The sequence below is a fragment of the Ambystoma mexicanum genome, chromosome 2p (genome assembly GCF_040938575.1).
Source record: "Ambystoma mexicanum isolate Mex_15411 chromosome 2p, UKY_AmexF1_1, whole genome shotgun sequence".
Taxonomy (NCBI): domain Eukaryota; kingdom Metazoa; phylum Chordata; class Amphibia; order Caudata; family Ambystomatidae; genus Ambystoma; species Ambystoma mexicanum.
In genome coordinates, this window is record NC_090923.1 from 1,235,375,234 (window position 1) to 1,235,394,860 (window position 19,627).

The following is a 19,627-nucleotide window of genomic DNA, read 5'->3' on the forward strand; positions in this document are numbered from 1 at the left end:
GGGCTGTAGCTGTTTACCTCTGGGGTGGCTGGCTTTCTTGTTCAGGCCCCTTAAAATAAATTAGAAAAATAAGAACAGGAGTGCCACAAGTCTAACACTTTCAGCACTGACCCTAAATAAGAAAGAATAGCAATACCAAATAATGTGTCTTTCTGGAATTCTATACAATAATTGCTGGCCTCATTTAGTCTGTTCTTAAACACCTCAATCAGCCGTTCATCCTTCTGAGATCGATGAATGAGTACGAACACAGGTTGGGTGATATTGGGTGTATATTTTTTCTATATAAAGCGCTTAAGCTTAAGTGCTGTATAATAACACATCATCATCATTTGGTCATGGACGTCTGCTTGCATACACAGTAATTTGGTAATATGGGTAATATTTTTCGTAGTGTACAATGCTATCTGATGCCACTTCCTTTTTTGTCAACGGCTGAAATGTTGTGTTCCATCGCTACCCGCGATATCACTTTGGGGCGGGGTCAAAATACATCACTTCCTGTGATGTCATCAGGGGGTCAAGGGTTGTGTGATGTCACTTCCGCTACCCCTGGCATGTTGGTGAAATGACGTCCCTGAACTGGTCACCAACAGCATGGTGGTTGGATGCCTGGGCTCCTCGGCCACGTGCACTGAGCCTCGCACTCTTTATATCTCGTGGTCACGCTTCCCAGCATCCCAAGCTATGTGCATGCAGGAGTGTCTGCTCACGGCTCGTGTTAAGCATAGCACGGCTACATGACAACTAGAGCATATTGCGCTCTCACACATTGATGCAGATGTGAACGGCGTGGAAGAGGAATTTGTGATCGGTATTTGCTAGTATAATGGAAAACAGAGAAAAAGGAAACTTTATCTGAATACGTTTTACATTTAAAATAGATATACAAAACAATGCAGCTAAACGCAATTTGGGTGTAATTGTAATTGTGTGTTCAAGAAGGTGTGTGTGGGTGCTTGCCCGCTCATGACTGTGGCCCTGATTCATGGAATTATTTGCGCAGTAAATCGGGACATTGCACACCAAACTACGTGCAAAATCCGTTTGTTGATTCATGGAATTGACTGCACAGGACTTTTTTGAGCTTTGCAGGGACTAAATAGGGACTTTGCGCCGGCTTGACACGTCTCTGCGAGCAACTGACAGCCTTGCGCGAGACACCACACAGAGCATGGGCGTGGCCTGCGCATAGACTGGAGTAGGGGGCAGAACACACAGAATGGGGAAGATCAATGGAAACTGTGAGCGTTACGAGGTGCGGCCCCACTGGCAGTCCATCGCATGCCCACAGATGCGCATAACCAAGCGTATTCATGGATCTGTCATCGCAAACTCTCATCAGGGAAATGTCCATGCAAAGCACTCGATCTATCTGCCACCCGAAGGGAGCCACACAGACTCTTGTGCATAGCAATCACTGCGCAGAGGTAACTTGGATGTTGGATTTAGGGGTGCATGCACACAGTCGGGGTTCAGATTGGATTTAGAGGTGTGCATAAGCAGTGTAGCGGGGTGCAGGAACGGTTTACGGGTTTTGCACGCATGTGTACCGGGAAATGACGATTTGAGCGATACATGGTACGCATGTTGAGGGGGTGCTGGGAATAGTTACAGGGGACCCCACTCACCGCCACCGAGGTGCTGGACTGGTTGTAGGGGTACGCAGGCAGTTTTTCCAGGGTGCATTGCATCCCGCGCGAGGAGAGCGCAATGGTATGTATCCATGGCTGGAATGGCACTGCGTTTGGATGTGTTGTGGGCGTTCCGGATGTGACCTGCGCACAGGTTTACTTTTCCATGAATACGGCTAGCGCGCAGATTTTCATCTGCGCGACGGGACGCACAGAATAGTTCTCATCGCACAGGCTTTACAGGATCTGTGCGCCCTTTTCCATGAGTCGGGCACTGAGGATGTGTATTTGCTTGTGTGCATTCATCCGTGCTCGTGTGTGTGTGTGTTCGCACGTGCGGGGGGCGTAGGGGGTGACTGTGCGTCTGTTGTGTGTGTGTGTATATTTATAGATTGACATTTAACAGAACTCTGCCGTCTCTGCGCTGCCATAGATTATTTGTTGCTCGCTAATCTAAGGTAACACCCTTCATAAAGTGCTTTGGACAAACACACTTTAAAGGTTAACTTCTCGGGATGCTTGGATTGTATGTGCCCTTGGAAATGCAGCTGACTCCTGGGTTAGAAATCCCACGCCTGGAAACATGGCTGTTTCCATGTTCGGGCGCAGTGAAAGATGAGATGGAAAGAATTGAAAAACTTGCTGTATTTTTCTTCAAGAAATCAGAAATGATTGACTGATTTATCGTACAGATTTGTTGTATTACTGTCAACACCTTCTAATCATACCGCAGAAATACTAACCACTTTATGCATCTTTTTTAAAATGTTAAAGTGAAATTATCGAATGCTAATAATCTTGTTTGGCGTTACAGGAGGGTTTTCAATGTGGGTTAAACTCATCAAAATATCTAAGGAAGACAAAGGGAGGTCTCAGTGCCCACGTTAGAGTTCTCTATGTTTTGCTTTGACTGAGAGCCAAGCCTTCTGGGACTTGAGGACACTCTGCCACAAGCACACGTTGACTTTTCCCCACCCTGAAAGGACTGAACAACATGAGCTGCTAGGCCAAATACCACCTGCACCAGAGGCAATCCCAGGCATGTCTCTACCTCATTGGGCCTCATGAGTGGCCTCGGGGCTCTGGCTGTAACCTAGCTGTTCAACTGGCCTTACAGTGTTTATGTGTAAGGCATCTATCTGCAAGTATGTTTGCCAAATAATAATACATTTGTTTTTTAAAAATAATATATTTTTGTATCTAGCACTTTAATCTAAAGCGCTTTACATAGGACATATTTACATACATTACTATTATTACCTAGTCGAAATTGGTACCTTTTATATATTTAGAGTCAAAAGGTTGCAAATTTAAAATACTTCGCGACTGGCACCTTTCTTATGCAATGTAAAATACATGTTTTAAAAAACACTTTAAGCAAAGGTGTGGGGGTTCTCCTCAATGCAAATGTTTGCACATCAACCATGAAATGCCAGCAGGGATCCCTTTGAAGTGCCACAGTCTGAAATTCCCAACACAGCACATTGTTCGCTCATACACAAAATCCACACATATGCCGGGCACCCTCCTCTGACCTTCTTTACAAACCTTACTCGCTGTGCATGTAGGGTGACTGATGCTTAACCCAATGAGGAGTTGCTTCTGTACAAATGTAACGCTATACAAACATGTGCAAGCACACAACACGTAAGCAAAGAAGGCACTCAAAAGAAGGTACACTAAACTTCTGGACACAAAAAATGCATTACCTTTGGTCATTTGCAAAAACCTATATATACCATGCCGTTTTCCTATTGCAAAATAAATAGTCTTTTTGTTTTTAACCATTGAATTTGTGATGTCAGAGATGATCATCGAATTGAGTGAATGCTTACCATCTCATGCCTGCACTGTAAGACCAAATATTTTTTAGCACCCGCGTGACACTGCAGGCAGGCAGTTCCCCACCATTGCTGTCACCACCCACAGTTGCTACCCACAGTGTCGACACATTTGGGGTTAAACTACAGCTCGCATCTGCTCATTGGGGTTGATGCATGCTCTGGCTATCATTACTTCGTAATCAATCTGAGTTTGAGACAATAAGTGCCGGGGCTCAGAAATAAGTGCCAGGGTTGAGCCCTAGCAAGCACCCCTACAAATTAAGCACTGCATTGAAGAGTAGCTCAGAGTGATTATCTCACACGTGGGCCTGCACTGAACTTTGAACTAAGGGCATAACTGACTGACCTTCTCAGATGCCCAGCAATAGTGTGAAGAATAGCGCTGACTGCATTCGGTCACAAAGTCATATAGACCCCTGGACTGTCCTATGGAAGAGCATATGCAGAGAGACTCAATAGCATACACGAGGAGACTAGGTAAATGGACAAGAACTAGGATGTGCCCCTTGCCTAATCTCCTCTGCAGTCATTCAAAACGTCCAAAGCCAAAAGTGGGTCATCGCCCGGGGGTAGGCACATGCATGCTGGAATGTGCTCTGATCCCAGCTAAAAACAGGACAGTGATCGAAGTGAGAGGAAATGTGTTCCACTACTTTTCATTTTTCTGTTCACCATTCCTCTACTTTTTAAGACCATATTCACCTTTCTATATAGAGGATTTGTCCATTCATGTCCTTGTGCAAGTGTAAAGTTGTAATAGGAGCCTTAGTTACTAGTCACATAGACTATTGCAATCTCCCGGCCACAACACCTTGTCATATGTTGCACTATGCTTCTGCCTACCCTCTTCCCTGCCGAGACCACAGTTCTTTGTATTTTGTTCACAGTATTTTGTTTGGTACACTTCTACCGCTGATCAAGGATGTCCAGAGTCTCTGCCGTAGTGGTTGAGCAGCTAATTTCCTCTACGACAGCAAAGGCACACAATCATTGCTTTGGAAAATGTGGCCCCACAATGGATGTTAAGGGAGTCTAATACAGAGAGGTGGAACTTCCTGCTGCTGGCGCGCACACTAGGAGCAACAGCAGTTGGTTCAGGTCCACAAAGCGATTTCTGTGTTTCCTTTGACATCCGTCATAACTGAACCAGGGGGACTATTGTGTTCCCACCCGGAAGAGATAAGGACATTCAATGTTTTTTGACATCTGTGTGTGTATATATATATATATATATATATGTGATAAAAAAGAGGAGAGGGGCGCACTCCAGTTCCCTGCACAGTAAATCTTCTCAGCTGCAGGTGTTCTCCTCCGACCGGTTTCTGTGCCAATACACGTCATCAGGGAGGCTGTCTTAACTTGCAGCTCACAGCAAGTGCAGGTGTTAACACTTAGTGATGATTCTGCTGCAAGGACTTCTGGTAGCTGTAGTCATCAGGTTTGCAAGGAACAAACTCACACCCAATCCCATAAATGGGGAAAGGGGGGGAGTAGCCTACAGTGAGGCACTCCAAAGTTGGGCATATGTTACCCCGGTGCAGCACCCTATAAGATTTCTGAAGATTCCACCCTTCAGAAAACTTGCATATGTGATAAAAAAGAGGAGAGGGGCGCACTCCAGTTCCCTGCACAGTAAACCTTCTCAGCTGCAGGTGTTCTCCTCCGACCGGTTTCTGTGCCAATACACGTCATCAGGGAGGCTGTCTTAACTTGCAGCTCACAGCAAGTGCAGGTGTTAACACTTAGTGATGATTCTGCTGCAAGGACTTCTGGTAGCTGTAGTCATCAGGTTTGCAAGGAACAAACTCACACCCAATCCCATAAATGGGGAAAGGGGGGGAGTAGCCTACAGTGAGGCACTCCAAAGTTGGGCATATGTTACCCCGGTGCAGCACCCTATAAGATTTCTGAAGATTCCACCCTTCAGAAAACTTGCAAATGTGATAAAAAAGAGGAGAGGGGCGCACTCCAGTTCCCTGCACAGTAAACCTTCTCAGCTGCAGGTGTTCTCCTCCGACAGGTTTCTGTGCCAATACACGTCATCAGGGAGGCTGTCTTAACTTGCAGCTCACAGCAAGTGCAGGTGTTAACACTTAGTGATGATTCTGCTGCAAGGACTTCTGGTAGCTGTAGTCATCAGGTTTGCAAGGAACAAACTCACACCCAATCCCATAAATGGGGAAAGGGGGGGGAGTAGCCTACAGTGAGGCACTCCAAAGTTGGGCATATGTTACCCCGGTGCAGCACCCTATAAGATTTCTGAAGATTCCACCCTTCAGAAAACTTGCAAATGTGATAAAAAAGAGGAGAGGGGCGCACTCCAGTTCCCTGCACAGTAAACCTTCTCAGCTGCAGGTGTTCTCCTCCGACCGGTTTCTGTGCCAATACACGTCATCAGGGAGGCTGTCTTAACTTGCAGCTCACAGCAAGTGCAGGTGTTAACACTTAGTGATGATTCTGCTGCAAGGACTTCTGGTAGCTGTAGTCATCAGGTTTGCAAGGAACAAACTCACACCCAATCCCATAAATGGGGAAAGGGGGGGAGTAGCCTACAGTGAGGCACTCCAAAGTTGGGCATATGTTACCCCGGTGCAGCACCCTATAAGATTTCTGAAGATTCCACCCTTCAGAAAACTTGCAAATGTGATAAAAAAGAGGAGAGGGGCGCACTCCAGTTCCCTGCACAGTAAACCTTCTCAGCTGCAGGTGTTCTCCTCCGACCGGTTTCTGTGCCAATACACGTCATCAGGGAGGCTGTCTTAACTTGCAGCTCACAGCAAGTGCAGGTGTTAACACTTAGTGATGATTCTGCTGCAAGGACTTCTGGTAGCTGTAGTCATCAGGTTTGCAAGGAACAAACTCACACCCAATCCCATAAATGGGGAAAGGGGGGGAGTAGCCTACAGTGAGGCACTCCAAAGTTGGGCATATGTTACCCCGGTGCAGCACCCTATAAGATTTCTGAAGATTCCACCCTTCAGAAAACTTGCAAATGTGATAAAAAAGAGGAGAGGGGCGCACTCCAGTTCCCTGCACAGTAAACCTTCTCAGCTGCAGGTGTTCTCCTCCGACCGGTTTCTGTGCCAATACACGTCATCATATATCTTTTTTAATTTAATTTTTATTAACATTTAGGTTATAACATTATCAAATAACATAACTGTCATAACATTTCACTTAAACTATATTATAACATTCCCCCCCCCCTTCCCTCCTTTTGCCCCTCTGTAGCCATGGACCATACATTAGTAGTTGCGATTAAAACTTGGACACGTTGTGAGTCAATTGACTCCTCGCTGAGAGTAGCTTTGAGATATGCGCTCGAATGTTAGGCACATCCACCTTCATTCCCACCCCCCCCCCATTTTAATGCCACTTGAATGCAGAGGAGCATGAGGAAAAGGTCCTACATCGATGAATAGAAATAACGCCTTGGGTATTGCGCATCAGAAAGACAGACACATGAGAGTGGGGATCAACCCTGAGTGTTTTGCTCTGTTCCCGGGATACTTTCCCTGCTGAGTTCCATGCCGAAGCATAAGCTTACTGTGGTAGAGGTCCAGCGAAGACTTGCCCCTCCAAAATATCTGAATGCTTCTCTCGTGGGTGGAGTCCTTGCACAACAAACTTGAAAATCATGCTGGTAAATGTGTGCTTTAATAAACAACATCCCGTGGGCTGCACTGCATGGAATGGAATTGGTTATAACTGTTTTGTCATAGATGAATTAGAAAGCAAGAACTCTAGAGGAAAGGTTTGAAGGAAGGGAATTCTTGCCAAATACATCCCGGTGAGGGACTGTCCAATTGTTAGGAAAACCTTCCAGTCTTTCTGGATGAGCTGGAGAAAAAATCATCCAAATTACCTAAGGTGGAAACCAAGATGGCGCCTCCTTGACTCCATCTCCAAAGGCAGCATTTACCGGTCTAGTCTTACTCCAAGATGGCGACCGCCGATTCCTACAGTTCCTATTTAGTCACACCAGTGGGAACAGGTAGGTTTGTGGCTACTTCGCCCATGCAGTATTGCCTTATAGCCTTCGGTGGTTCCAGCTTACGTGCTAATTTTCTTGAACTACGCTTCTCTCTGTTCCGCCTGTTACTTCTGTTCTTTCCCATTCTTTTCTTTGACCGCCTTCCGTACCCTCATTCTGCCAGTATCTGTTTTCTCCGTTTTACCCTTTCCTGTATATTGTCTAGCTACCTTCTATCCTTCTTTCCCTCCTTGTACCTCCGGCTCGCCTTCCTTGTACCGCGCGTGAGTTTCCGGTTATCGTTCTTGCCTTTTTTCTTCGTTCATTCCCTTTTGCTTACTTGCAATTCCACTGCGACTCCGTTCCTCCTGTTGCTTATTCCTTTCTGTGCCTCCTCTCGTCCTCAACCCAACTAGCTCCGAGTTCTGTTCCTCCCTTCTGCTCTCCCCTTCCTTCCCTTCCTCACTTTCTCCTGCCTCCTTGTATTCCGCCAGAGCTAATCCAGTTCTTCAGCTGCTCCAGCCCGGAAATTGCTAAGTTTACCTCTTTCAACCTACTCACCTTCACTAGAGGATCCAGCATTTCTCGCTCTCCATTGCAACAGGATCCAATTACAACAATCTTCTACACAGCACTGCAGAGAGGCACTTCTGACTGACAGTCACAGGTTTTCTTCCCACAAGGGTTTCCTGACGGTGCTGCCCCCGGGGTGCACTGAGCCCAGATTCTGCCCCATGGACACCTTACGGGACATCCTCATTATTCTTCAACTTCACAGACCAACAAATCGTGAGTACTCACAACTGTTGCCAATAGATAGCGACTCCAGAAATAGGAAACAAAATGGATCAGTGGGTACAACAGCTTGTTGCAGCCGACCAGAACCTAACTGCTGAAATGCAAACATTAAGAAATGAAAACACTATGCTTAGACAGATGGTCACCTCCTATTCTGAACTACCACCTGGACCCTTATCTACGGGCAAATTCGACGGAATCCCAAGACACTAAAGGAATTCCTGGACTCGTGTATTGTCCAGTTTACGCTGAAACCCACATTATTTCCTACAGATCGCACTAAAGTCCGTTCTATGGTATCTAATTTGTCTGGCAGTGCTCTAGCTTGAGCACTCCCCCCCCCCCATAACCACAATCAACTGCTGGACTCCTCAGTAGGGTTTGTGAACAGTCTTCAAGCCATGATTGGATGAAGGGAATTAGTCGTGACAGCTCAAAAAGACATATTGGACCTAAAACAAGGAAATATGGATGTCCTTTCAAACAATTGGCTTCTGAAACAGCATGGCCAGATGATGCCCTTCTCACCATATTTCAATGGAATTTAAGTGAGGAACTTAAAGATGAGGTTTCTAAGGTTCCTCGCCCTCACAACCTAGCTGAATTGATATCACTGGTGCTACAAATGAAATATAGACTTCAGGAGAGGAATCTGGAAAGGAGAAGAGGTCGGTATCGCCTGAACCCGACAGTGTCAAGAGCAGAAAATACCAAGACTACACAAACTTCGGACGAGAGTGAACCTATCCAACTTGGAGTTGCTCGAGGCACCCTATCCCCGGAGGAAAGACCCAGAAGGTGGACTTTGGGTCTGTGTATTTAATGTGGTTCTGACAAACATGTCTTAAAACCCTGTACCCTTGTACCACTGAGACGCTCGGGAAACGCCTCAGCCCATTCATAAAGGGAACCGTGAACAGGTTTTCCACAGAGTCCCCTGGATTGTATCCCCAAGTTCCATAATATGGTGGTATTACCGGTCACACTTCAATACCAGGATAAGACCCTATGCAGGGTCCCAGCTCTCGTAGATTGTGGATCTGCAGGGCTATTCATGGACGCAGACTGGGCTACACAGAACATTATTCCTTGTGTATCTAAGACAGTGGACGTTCCTGTGGAAGGAGTTGACGGTACACTGCTTACTTCTGGGCCCATCAAGGAACACACTTCCACATAAACAATGAAGGTGCCCTCTCATTCTGAAGAAATCTCCTTTAATTCAATCAAGGTGGCACACTACCCCTTGATAATAGGATTGCCATGGTTAAGAAAGCATAATCCCTACATTATCTGGACCGCAGGGACATTGTTCTTGGGATCCCAACGTTGTCTCTCCTCCTGTTTCCCAAATGGCACGGTAGGATTGTTTGCCAGTTCTGACATTGAAAAAAACCTCATCTACTCACCAAATCATTTCCAAACTTTCTCTTCTTCCAGAATCTTACAAGGACTACCAAGAGGTGTTTTCCAATGAGGAATTTAAAGAACTGCCACCCCATAGAAGGGATGATTGTGCCATAGACTTGGTACTAAATGCACAAATACCATTTTTAAGGATGTACACTTTGTCTGGACCTGAAAAAGAAGCATTACGAGAATACCTCCAGACAAACTTGCACCATGGACTTACCACAGAATCTAAGAGCCCAGCAGGAGCTTCCCTGTTCTTTATACCGAAGAAGGATTGTAAGGAATTGAGCCCTTGTATCGATTATAGGGGTCTTAATTAAATAACCCTTAAAGACCGATACCCATTGCCTCTTATCCAAGTCATCTTGTAGGCCGTCCGGGAAGCCACAATTTTTACGAAACTGGATTTAAGGGGTGCGTATCACTTGACCAGGATAAAAAAGGGAGATGAGTGGAAAACTGCCTTCCGCACAACCCTTTAGGCACAATCACTACTGTGTTATGCCCTTCGGGTAAACCAATGCACCTTCTGCCTTTCAACATTTCGTAGACCATGTACTTGCAAATTTGCTACTCTACTCCCTGATTGTCTACCTTGATGACATTCTCATATTCTCAAAAAACCTTCAGGCGCATACACGTCATGTAGCAAAAGTCTTACGGAGACTCAGAGACAACCACCTCTTCGCAAAACTGTAAAAATGCTCTTTCCATCAACCCAGCGTTCCTTATCTGGGGTTAATTCTATCAGCAGAAGGAGCCGCAATGGACCAGAGAAGTCAAGGCGATCTTACAGTGGAAGCCACCACAAAACATCAAAGACATTCAACAGTTCTTGGCATTTTTTTTTTTACTTTTATCAAAACTGCATTCCCAATTTTTCTCTAAAGATCAGGCCCCTGACTACTTGTTACAGAAAGGAAAAAGGTTTTTGCGGGATAACAAAGTTCAACAAACCTTTGAGAAATTGAAGATAGCCTTTTCCTTTGCTCTCATTTTGAGATTACCAGATCAAACCAAGCCCTTTATATTGGAGACAGACGCATCCCATTCTGCTGTAGGGGGAGTTCTCAAACAGACCTCCTCTAAAGGTGTTGAACATCCAGTGGCGTACATGTCCAAAATGTTGACAGCATCTGAATGTCACTACAGAGTTCTTGAAAAATAACTATTAGCCATCAAAGAGGGCTGCCAAGAATGGAGACATTTACTGCTGGGAATACAACATCCGGTCCTGATTCGAACAGACCACTGCAACCTGAAGGTTTTACCAAAACTTGAGTGCCAAAACAGCCGCCAAGCTCAATGGGCATCTTTCTTTTCCTCCTATGATATGGTTCTCACCTAAATCCCTGGCTCCAGTAATCAGATGGCAGATGCCTTACCAGGCTTTTCAGCAGAAGACAAAGAACCACTCATACATGAAAAGGTGATGTCCCGTGCTACATTTCTCTTTTACGTTTCCACCTTCTTGCAAGCCATCAAGGACCAAAGCAGAAATATTTCCTCAACACAAATTTACCTACAGAAGCTTAATTTCACACAAGAAGAAGGGCTACACTACCACCAGGAACATATCTACTTGCCAACTACCTGACTCCAGCAGAAAATACTCTGGATGTGCCATAACCAAAAAACACCTGGGCATAGAGGTATCACTACCACACAAGATTTGGTAAATCAACATTTTTGGTGGCCTCAGGGCAATTCCGATGTCAAGCAATACGCATCCTCCTGCACTGTATGTTTACAGTCCAAGACATCCAGAAGAGCTCCAAGCTGCAAATTGGTTCAACCTACACTCCCTACCCAGCCATGGGAGAAGATTCCCACAGACTTTATGGTGGAACTTCCATCTTCTTCTCATAACACTACCAGCATGATTACTGTTGATTCCATGACCAAACTCACCCATTTCATTCCCATGATGAAGATACCGAGTGCCTCTCAAATGGCCTCTTGTTTTCTACATACTATATTTCAGTTACACGGGTTGCCCAAAAGCATACTCTCTGACAGAGGTCCACAGTACATCTCAACCTTTCGGAAACATCTATGCAAATCCTTAGGAATACAGCGGAATCTCACCTCTGGTTATCATCCACAATCCAACGGCCAAACCGAAAGACTTAACCAATCTCTGGAACAGTATCTATGTTGTTTTATTTAAGCCCCTCAAGACAATTGGAGTTCTGTATTACCATACGATGAATTTGCATACAATACCGCCATTCATCCAGCCATACAGATGACTCCCTTATTTTGCTTCTATGGCTTCCATCCTTCCGTTATTCCAACAGCTAAACCCTCACCAACTAAAATACCATTGATTGATGCCCTTCTTGCAGACATACAAGAAGGGCATGCCACAGCTATTTCTGCACTTACAGAAGCAAGAAAGAAGGCAAAACTACAAGCTGATAAGAAACGCTCACAAGAGCCCATCTACAAAACAGGTGATCTTGTGTGGCTTTCCTCCCGATTCTTACCTAAATGCCTGGGAACGCCCAAATTATCCCCCAAATATTTTTGACCCTTTAGAATACTCAAGGCAGTAGGAGAAGTGGCTTACCGCATACAATTGCCTATTTCATGGAACCGAATACACAATGTCTTCCATGTCTCTCAATTAAAGACACGTGTCATGGATTGTTTTCAAAGGAAGCAACACACCATTCCTCCACCAATTGACACTCCTGAGGGACTGGAGTATGAAGTTACCGCCATAATTCACTCAAGATATTTGAGGGGTACACTTCAGTACCTCATAGACTAGACCTGGGAACCCGCTACAGGAGTACATACCCCTTTATTTATAAACAAATTCCACTACACTCATCCCTGGAAACCTGGACCTATAAACCCACGGGCGGGGGGCATACTGTTAGGAAAACCTCCCAGTCTTTCTGGGTGAGCCGGAGAAAACATCATCCATATTACCTAAGGTGGAAACCAAGATGGCGCCTCCTTGACTCCATCCCCAAAGGCACCATTTACCGGTCTAATCTTCCTCCAAGATGGCGATCGCTGATTCCTACAGTTCCTATTTAGTCACACCATTGGGAACAGGTTGTCATGAACAGTCGCCTGCGTCCATTCTGGACTTCGTGGTCCCTGACCCATAGAGGACTGAATGCAGTAATCCTCCCAACATGGCCGCCTGATACGGAACGCAGCCTGCCAGTCTTTGCGCTCCACGCTGTGCACACTACTAAACAGACACGCCCTGCGGCGCTCCATGTCAAAGCGCTACCGCTCGCTGTAGTTGGACGTGTGTTGCCGGAGTTCACTCGGGGCTTTTTCCTCACTCCTGTTTTCCAGTTCCTTGAATCCCCCTCCTTCCTTCCCTCTAACTTACCTCCAAACTTCCTGGATTCTCGCCCGCGCTCGAGTCACGGCGTTCCGTGCCTCCGAGCCCGGACACTATTCCTTCTTGGTTCCGTCCTGGACTTCTGAACGTATCCTGGAGTTGAAACATCTTTCTCACGCTGGAATCCGAAGACCAGCACACAGGCTTATATAAATCCCGGACCGTGCAAAAGAAGTCACCAAAGAAGGTCACAAGCAAGCAAGAAAAACTGGTGAGAAGGGGAGAGACAGATTGAGACGCCTAAAGAACCATACAGATACAGAGATGGAAGCTGCGGTCCAAGATCTCATGCGAGGCATGCAGGAACTCACCCAGAAGTTCAAAATCTTAAGGCAGAGAATGCTGCTTTAAAGCAGCTAGTCCTGTCTTGTGATTCTGCTACTAAGGAAAGTGTCTTGTTGGGTAGAGTAGTGGACAAATATGATGGTTCTCCAAAGACCCTTCGTGCCTTCCTTGATTCATGTTTGGTACATTTCACCTTCAAGCCCTACTACTTTTCCACTCCTAGAGCAAAAGTGGGGTTAATGATGTCACACCTCACTGGTAACGCCTTGACCTGGGCAAACCCCCTAGTCAATTCGGGCGACGCCCTCCTGGATGATTACAATGGGTTCGTGGAAGCCCTAAACGCCATGTTTGATCGCCCTGAACAGGTTTACAGCGCTCAAGAACGTCTACTTGATTTTCGACAAGGATCCCAGGATATGCTTACATATGTGATTTGTTTCAAACAACTTATGAAGGAAGCTGATTGGTCCCAAGAGACCAGCTTCACCCCCTTCCGAAGAGGCCTGAATGAAGAAATAAAGGACGAGTTAGCCAGGGTAGCTCGCCCAAATTCCTTCCAGGCCCTTTTGGACCTTTCCCTGCAAATCGACTTTCGAATCCAGGAAAGAAGGGCGGAGAAAAAGAAGTCTAAATCTTCATTCCAAAAAACTGCCATAGACCATCCTTCCAGTCCGACATCGGATCCAGAACCCATGCAACTGGGGGCCTTCCATGGACCCATTACCCCACAAGAAAGGATGTGCCGTATTCACACTGGTCTCTGCATGTATTGCACCTCCGATAAACATCTTGTGAGAGAGTGCCCTATCGCTCCCCCACGGCGTTCAGGAAATGCCAGCTCCCGATCCTAGATGGGGCACAGTTTCAGGAGAGTGGTATCTGCTCCACATCAATTCCTTCCTTGAACTCTCCTGGACAAAACAACCTTGTGATTCTACAGGCATTCCTATCGCCTTCCAAGAGAGAATCCTACCCCATCATGGCATTAGTGGATTGTGGAGCCATGGGCATATTCATAGATCATGATTGGGTCACTACTCATCACATTCCATACGAAACATGAGAGACTATGCAGCCTGTTGAAGGCATCGATGGAAGACCCCTGTCTTCAGGACCCATAACCCTTCAAACCAAGGAGCTTCTTCTTTCCATTAACCACCCCCAAAAGAGGACCACCACCAAGAGAGGACCCGCCCCCTCTTCCTTATCCTTGACGCCATGGGCATCTCCTACACCAACTATGCCGACGACACTCATATCCTCCTCACTCTAACAGGTGACTATGACACTGACTGCGCAACTCTTAAAAACATTTACAACACAATCCAAATATGGATGGCTATCAACGGCCTCTGCCTTAACTCCGACAAAACTGAGCTCCTTCTCGTAGGATCCCCCGACAGCCTCAAGAAACTTGACTCCTAGTTTAGTCGCTTTACCATTGACTCAATCAGAATTCCAGTACTCGACACAGTAAAAACGCTAGGCATCTATCTAGACTCTAACCTATCTATGACCAGACAGGTAAACGCAATCGCCTCCTCTGCGGCTTACCATGCAAAACTCCTCAATGTAATCAGGCCTTTTCTATCAAAAGACACTTGCACAAACATAGCCAGAGCCATAACTGGTTCCCGCTAGACTACTGTAATGTTCTCTTCCTAGGGACCTCCAACAAAAATCTCGAGAAGCTGCAAGTAATTCAGAATAGCGCCCTGCTTGCGGCACAAGGCATTGCCAAGAGGGAGCACATCACCGCTGCCAGGAAAGCATCCCATTGGCTCCCCATAAAGGAAAGGATTATATTCAAGGCACTAAGCATCACCCACAAATGTGTCCATCTCTCAGCCCCAGCGTACCTATCCCAGAGAATCCACCCAGTTGCGTCCACAGGCCCACCAGGACACCCTATGCCAATATGCTCTCCGTGCCCAGGGTGAAAAGAGCTAGAGCAGGCGGCGCCATCTTCCCCTACCTTGCTGCACTACATTGAAACACCCTTCCCACCTCTCTGCGAGCTGAACCCTCACTGACTGCTTTCCGCAGAGCCATGAAAACTACCTTGTTCACTTAACCAACCTCTCATGTTTAAACTTTAATGTCTAACATGTATGATGTACTATGGTGTATGATGTACCCTGTTGTTTGATTCTCCCTAATGCTTAACACAGGATCCCGCCTCACTGTAACCCAAGACACAACTGTACCTGTACCTGTAACTAAATTCCCTTACAAGTAACAGCGCCACAATGCCCTTGGGCTGCCTGCGCGCTATATGAATGTAATAAATAAATAAATACATAAATAAATGACATTTGATATTATAAGATCTGCCCACTATCCTATGGTTCTAGGCATGCCCTGGTTACAGAAGCACAACCCCTACATCAATTGGACAGCAGGCTCCTTGTTTCTTGGTTCGGAACATTGCCTGTCCCACTGTTTGTCACTAAACACCTTACCAAAGCCCCCTGATGACTTCCAAGAAACTCAGCAAGCACCAGTCACCGTCTCTAACATCATCCAGATTCCCAGGGCCTACCAGGCTTACGCAGATGTGTTCTCCACAGCCATTATTCAAGCCTTACCACCCCACAGACCTGAGGATTGTGCCATCGATACTGAATCTTCGGCAGTTATTCCTTTCGGAAGAATGTTTATTTTGTCAGAACCTGAAAAAAGGGCCCTCCGGGAATACCTGGATACCAATTTGGAAAATGGAACTATTCGCCCATCCAAATCCTCGGCGGGCGCTTCTCTGTTTTTTGTTCCCAAGAAGGATTCTAAGGAGCTTAGGCCATGTCTGGATTACAGCAGCCTTAACGAATGCACTCTCAAGGACCGTTATCCATTGCCTCTCATCTCGGACATCTTGGAAGCGGTCAGAGGTGCAGTCATCTTCACAAAATTAGATCTCAGGGGCGCCTACCATCTTATTTGTACAAAGTAGGGTGACAAATGGAAAACCGCCTTTAGAACACCCTTTGGCCATTTTGAATAGCTGGTTATGCCCTTTTGACTTGCTAATGCCCCAGCAGTCTTCCAACGTTTTATGGATCGGGTATTTTCTGACATGCCGTTCCTCTTCATCATTGTATATCTAGACGACATACTAATCTACTCCAAGGACCATACAAAACATGAAAAGCATGTAAGGGCAGTTTTACAACGTCTACGTGAACACAAACTCCTGGCCAAACTTGAGAAGTGCCTTTTCCATGCATCTACTGTTCACTACCTCAGATTCGTTCTTAGCCAAAAGGGGATTGGAATGGACTCTTCGAAGGTTGATTCCATTCTTTCTTGGCCTGTTCCCACTACTGTAAAGCAAATTAAATCCTTCCTGGGGCTTGCTAACTTCTACAGATAATGAATTCCAACTTTTTCTGAGATCGTGCATCCTATAGTTAAATTACTAAAGAAAGACACTCCTTTTCAGTGGACCTCAGCCCAAGATTCGGCGTTTCAACGGTTGAAGTCGGAGTTCACACAAGCCCCCATCCTTGCTCAACCCGACCCTTCATTGTTGAAACTGATGCCTCCAACTACGCCATTGGGGCAGTTTTGAAACAGGAACTTGCTGACAAGTTAGAACACCCCATCGTCTATCTTTCCCGCACCTTGACTCCCAGTGAAACTCATTATTCCGTCCTGGAGAAGGAATTGTTAGCCATCTGTCAGGCCTTCACTGATTGGCGTCATCTCCTTCTAGGAGCCAAACATCCAGTACAAGTCCACACGGACCATCGGAACCTTCAAGTCATACAATCCCTAGAATGCAAAAACAGTCGTCAAGCCTGTTGGGCTTTCTTTTTTGCCCAATATCAATTTCTAATCCACCCTTTCCCTGGAACACATAACATTATAGCCGACGCCTTGTCCAGACGTCCTGATTATGAAACCCTTGAAGACCGGACCTTTCCTAAGAGGTTTCCCAACACTATATTTGTTGCTCAAGCAATTATCTCCTGGAGGATATCCGAATCCAAACTCAGTCCTCGGAATCTTGGAAGGAGTTTAGGAGAAACAACCGATGGAAACTCAAAACAAAAGGCGGATATCTATTCAAGGATAATCGATTGGTTATCCCTACTCCTGGATTGAGACAAAAGATCACAAGCTTATGTCATGATACCTTCCATTCAGGACACCGTGGCATCACCAACACCCTCCATCTAATACAAAGACAGTTTTGGTGGCCAAGAATGAAGGACGATATCAAGATCCACGTCCAGACTTGTGCAGTCTGTAACCAGAACAAACACGACAATAAAAGACCAGCAGGTCTCCTGCTCCAACCGGCAATACCAACAAGACCCTGGGAAATCATCGCCACGGATTTCATCGTGGAACTACCGACTTCCAGAGGCTACACAACCATAATGGTTACCATAGATCTGTTCACACATATGGCTCATTTTACGCCTTTAGACAAGCTACCATCCTCATCTGAACTTGCTGGAATTTTCCTAGAACACATATTCCGACTTCATGGACTACATTCCAAGATCATTTCTGACAGAGGACCCGAGTACATATCCCAGTTCTGGAAACAGTTATGCTGTATACTTGGAATCCAACGTGCTTTGTCTTCGGGTTATCACCAACAGACCTATGGAGTTACTGAACGAGTAAACCAAACCCTGGAGCAATATCTTTGTTGCTTCGCCACCAAGGTCCAAGATGATTGGTCACTCCTAATACCTGTGGCCGAGTTCGCATACAACAATTTGGATCATTCAGCTATCAAGACTAGTCCTTTCTTCTGTAGTCAAGGATTTCATCCTTCAGTACTGCCGTCCATTCTTCCTCACCCTACCCTAGTTCCCGCAGTTGATTCCTAGATTGAGACATTAATCAATGTACACAAGGAAGCTAAACAACACCTAGAAAGGCCCGAAGAGACGTTAAACATTATGCCGACTCCAAAAGAAGACCAGGACCTTCCTATTCAATAGGCGATAAGGTCTGGTTATCCTCAAAACTCCTACCACGTCACCTACGGCCAAATAAATTGCCTCCCAGGTTTTACGGACCCTTTTCTATAAAAGAAATCGTCAATCCAGTGGTCTTTTGACTCCGTCTACCAGAATCATGGAAGAGGATCCATCCAGTCTTCCACACTTCTCTGTTGAAACCATATGTTCAGCCCTCTTGAACTGCTCCAAAATCTACCCCAGTGATTGTCAATGACCAACTCGAATACAAGGTCTCCAGTATTTGTGACTCTAGGTACCGACGCAGTCAACTACAATATTTGGTCAAATGGAAAGAGTATCCTCATAGTGAACGCACCTGGGAACCCATGTCAAACATGAATGCCCCCAGGCTGATTCGAAGATACCATCTTATCCATCCAGGCAAGCCCGGACGAGCTGGGCTTCAGAGGAGGCATACTGTCATGAACCGTCGCCTGCGTCCATTCTGGACTTCGTGGTCCCTGACCCATAGAGGACTGAATGCAGTAATCCTCCCAACATGGCTGCCTGATACGGAACGCAGCCTGTCAGTGTTTGCGCTCCACGCTGTGCACACTACTAAACAGACACTCCCCCGCTGCACTCCGTGTATCAACACTACCGCTCGCTGTAGTTGGACGTGTGTTGCCAGAGTTCGCTCGGGGCTTTTTCCTCACTCCTGTTTTCCAGTTCCTTGAATCCCCCTCCTTCCTTCCTTCCCTCTAACTTACCTCTGAACTTCCTGGATTTTCACCCGCGCTCGAGTCACGGCGTTCCGTGCCTCTGAGCCCGGACACTATTCCTACCTGGTTCCGTCCTGGACTTCTGAACATATCCTGGAGTTGAAACATCTTTCTCACGCTGGAATCCAAAGACCAGCACACAGGCTTATATAAATCCCGGACCGTGCGAAAGAAGTCACCAAAGAAGGTCACAAGCACACAAGAAAAACAGGTGAGAAGGGGAGAGACTTGTGACACAGGTGGGTGCGTGGCTACTTCGCCCCCTGCAGTATTGCCTTATCGCCTTCTATGGTTTTGTGCTAATTTTCTTGAACTACGCTTCTCTCCGGTCCGCCTGTTACTTCTGTTCTTTCCCGTTCTTTTCTTTGACCTCCTTCTGTACCCTCGTTCTTCCAGTATCTGTCTTCTCTGTTTTACCCTTTCCTGTCTATTGTCTAGCTACCTTCTATCCTTCTTTCCCTCCTTGCACCTCCCGCTTACCTTCCTCGTAAGCAGGTTTCCGGTCGTCGGTCTTCCCCTTTTTCTCGTTCATTCCCTTTTGCTTACCTGCTATTCCACTGCATCTCCGTTTCTCCTGTTGCTTATTCCTTTCTGTTGGATTGTGCC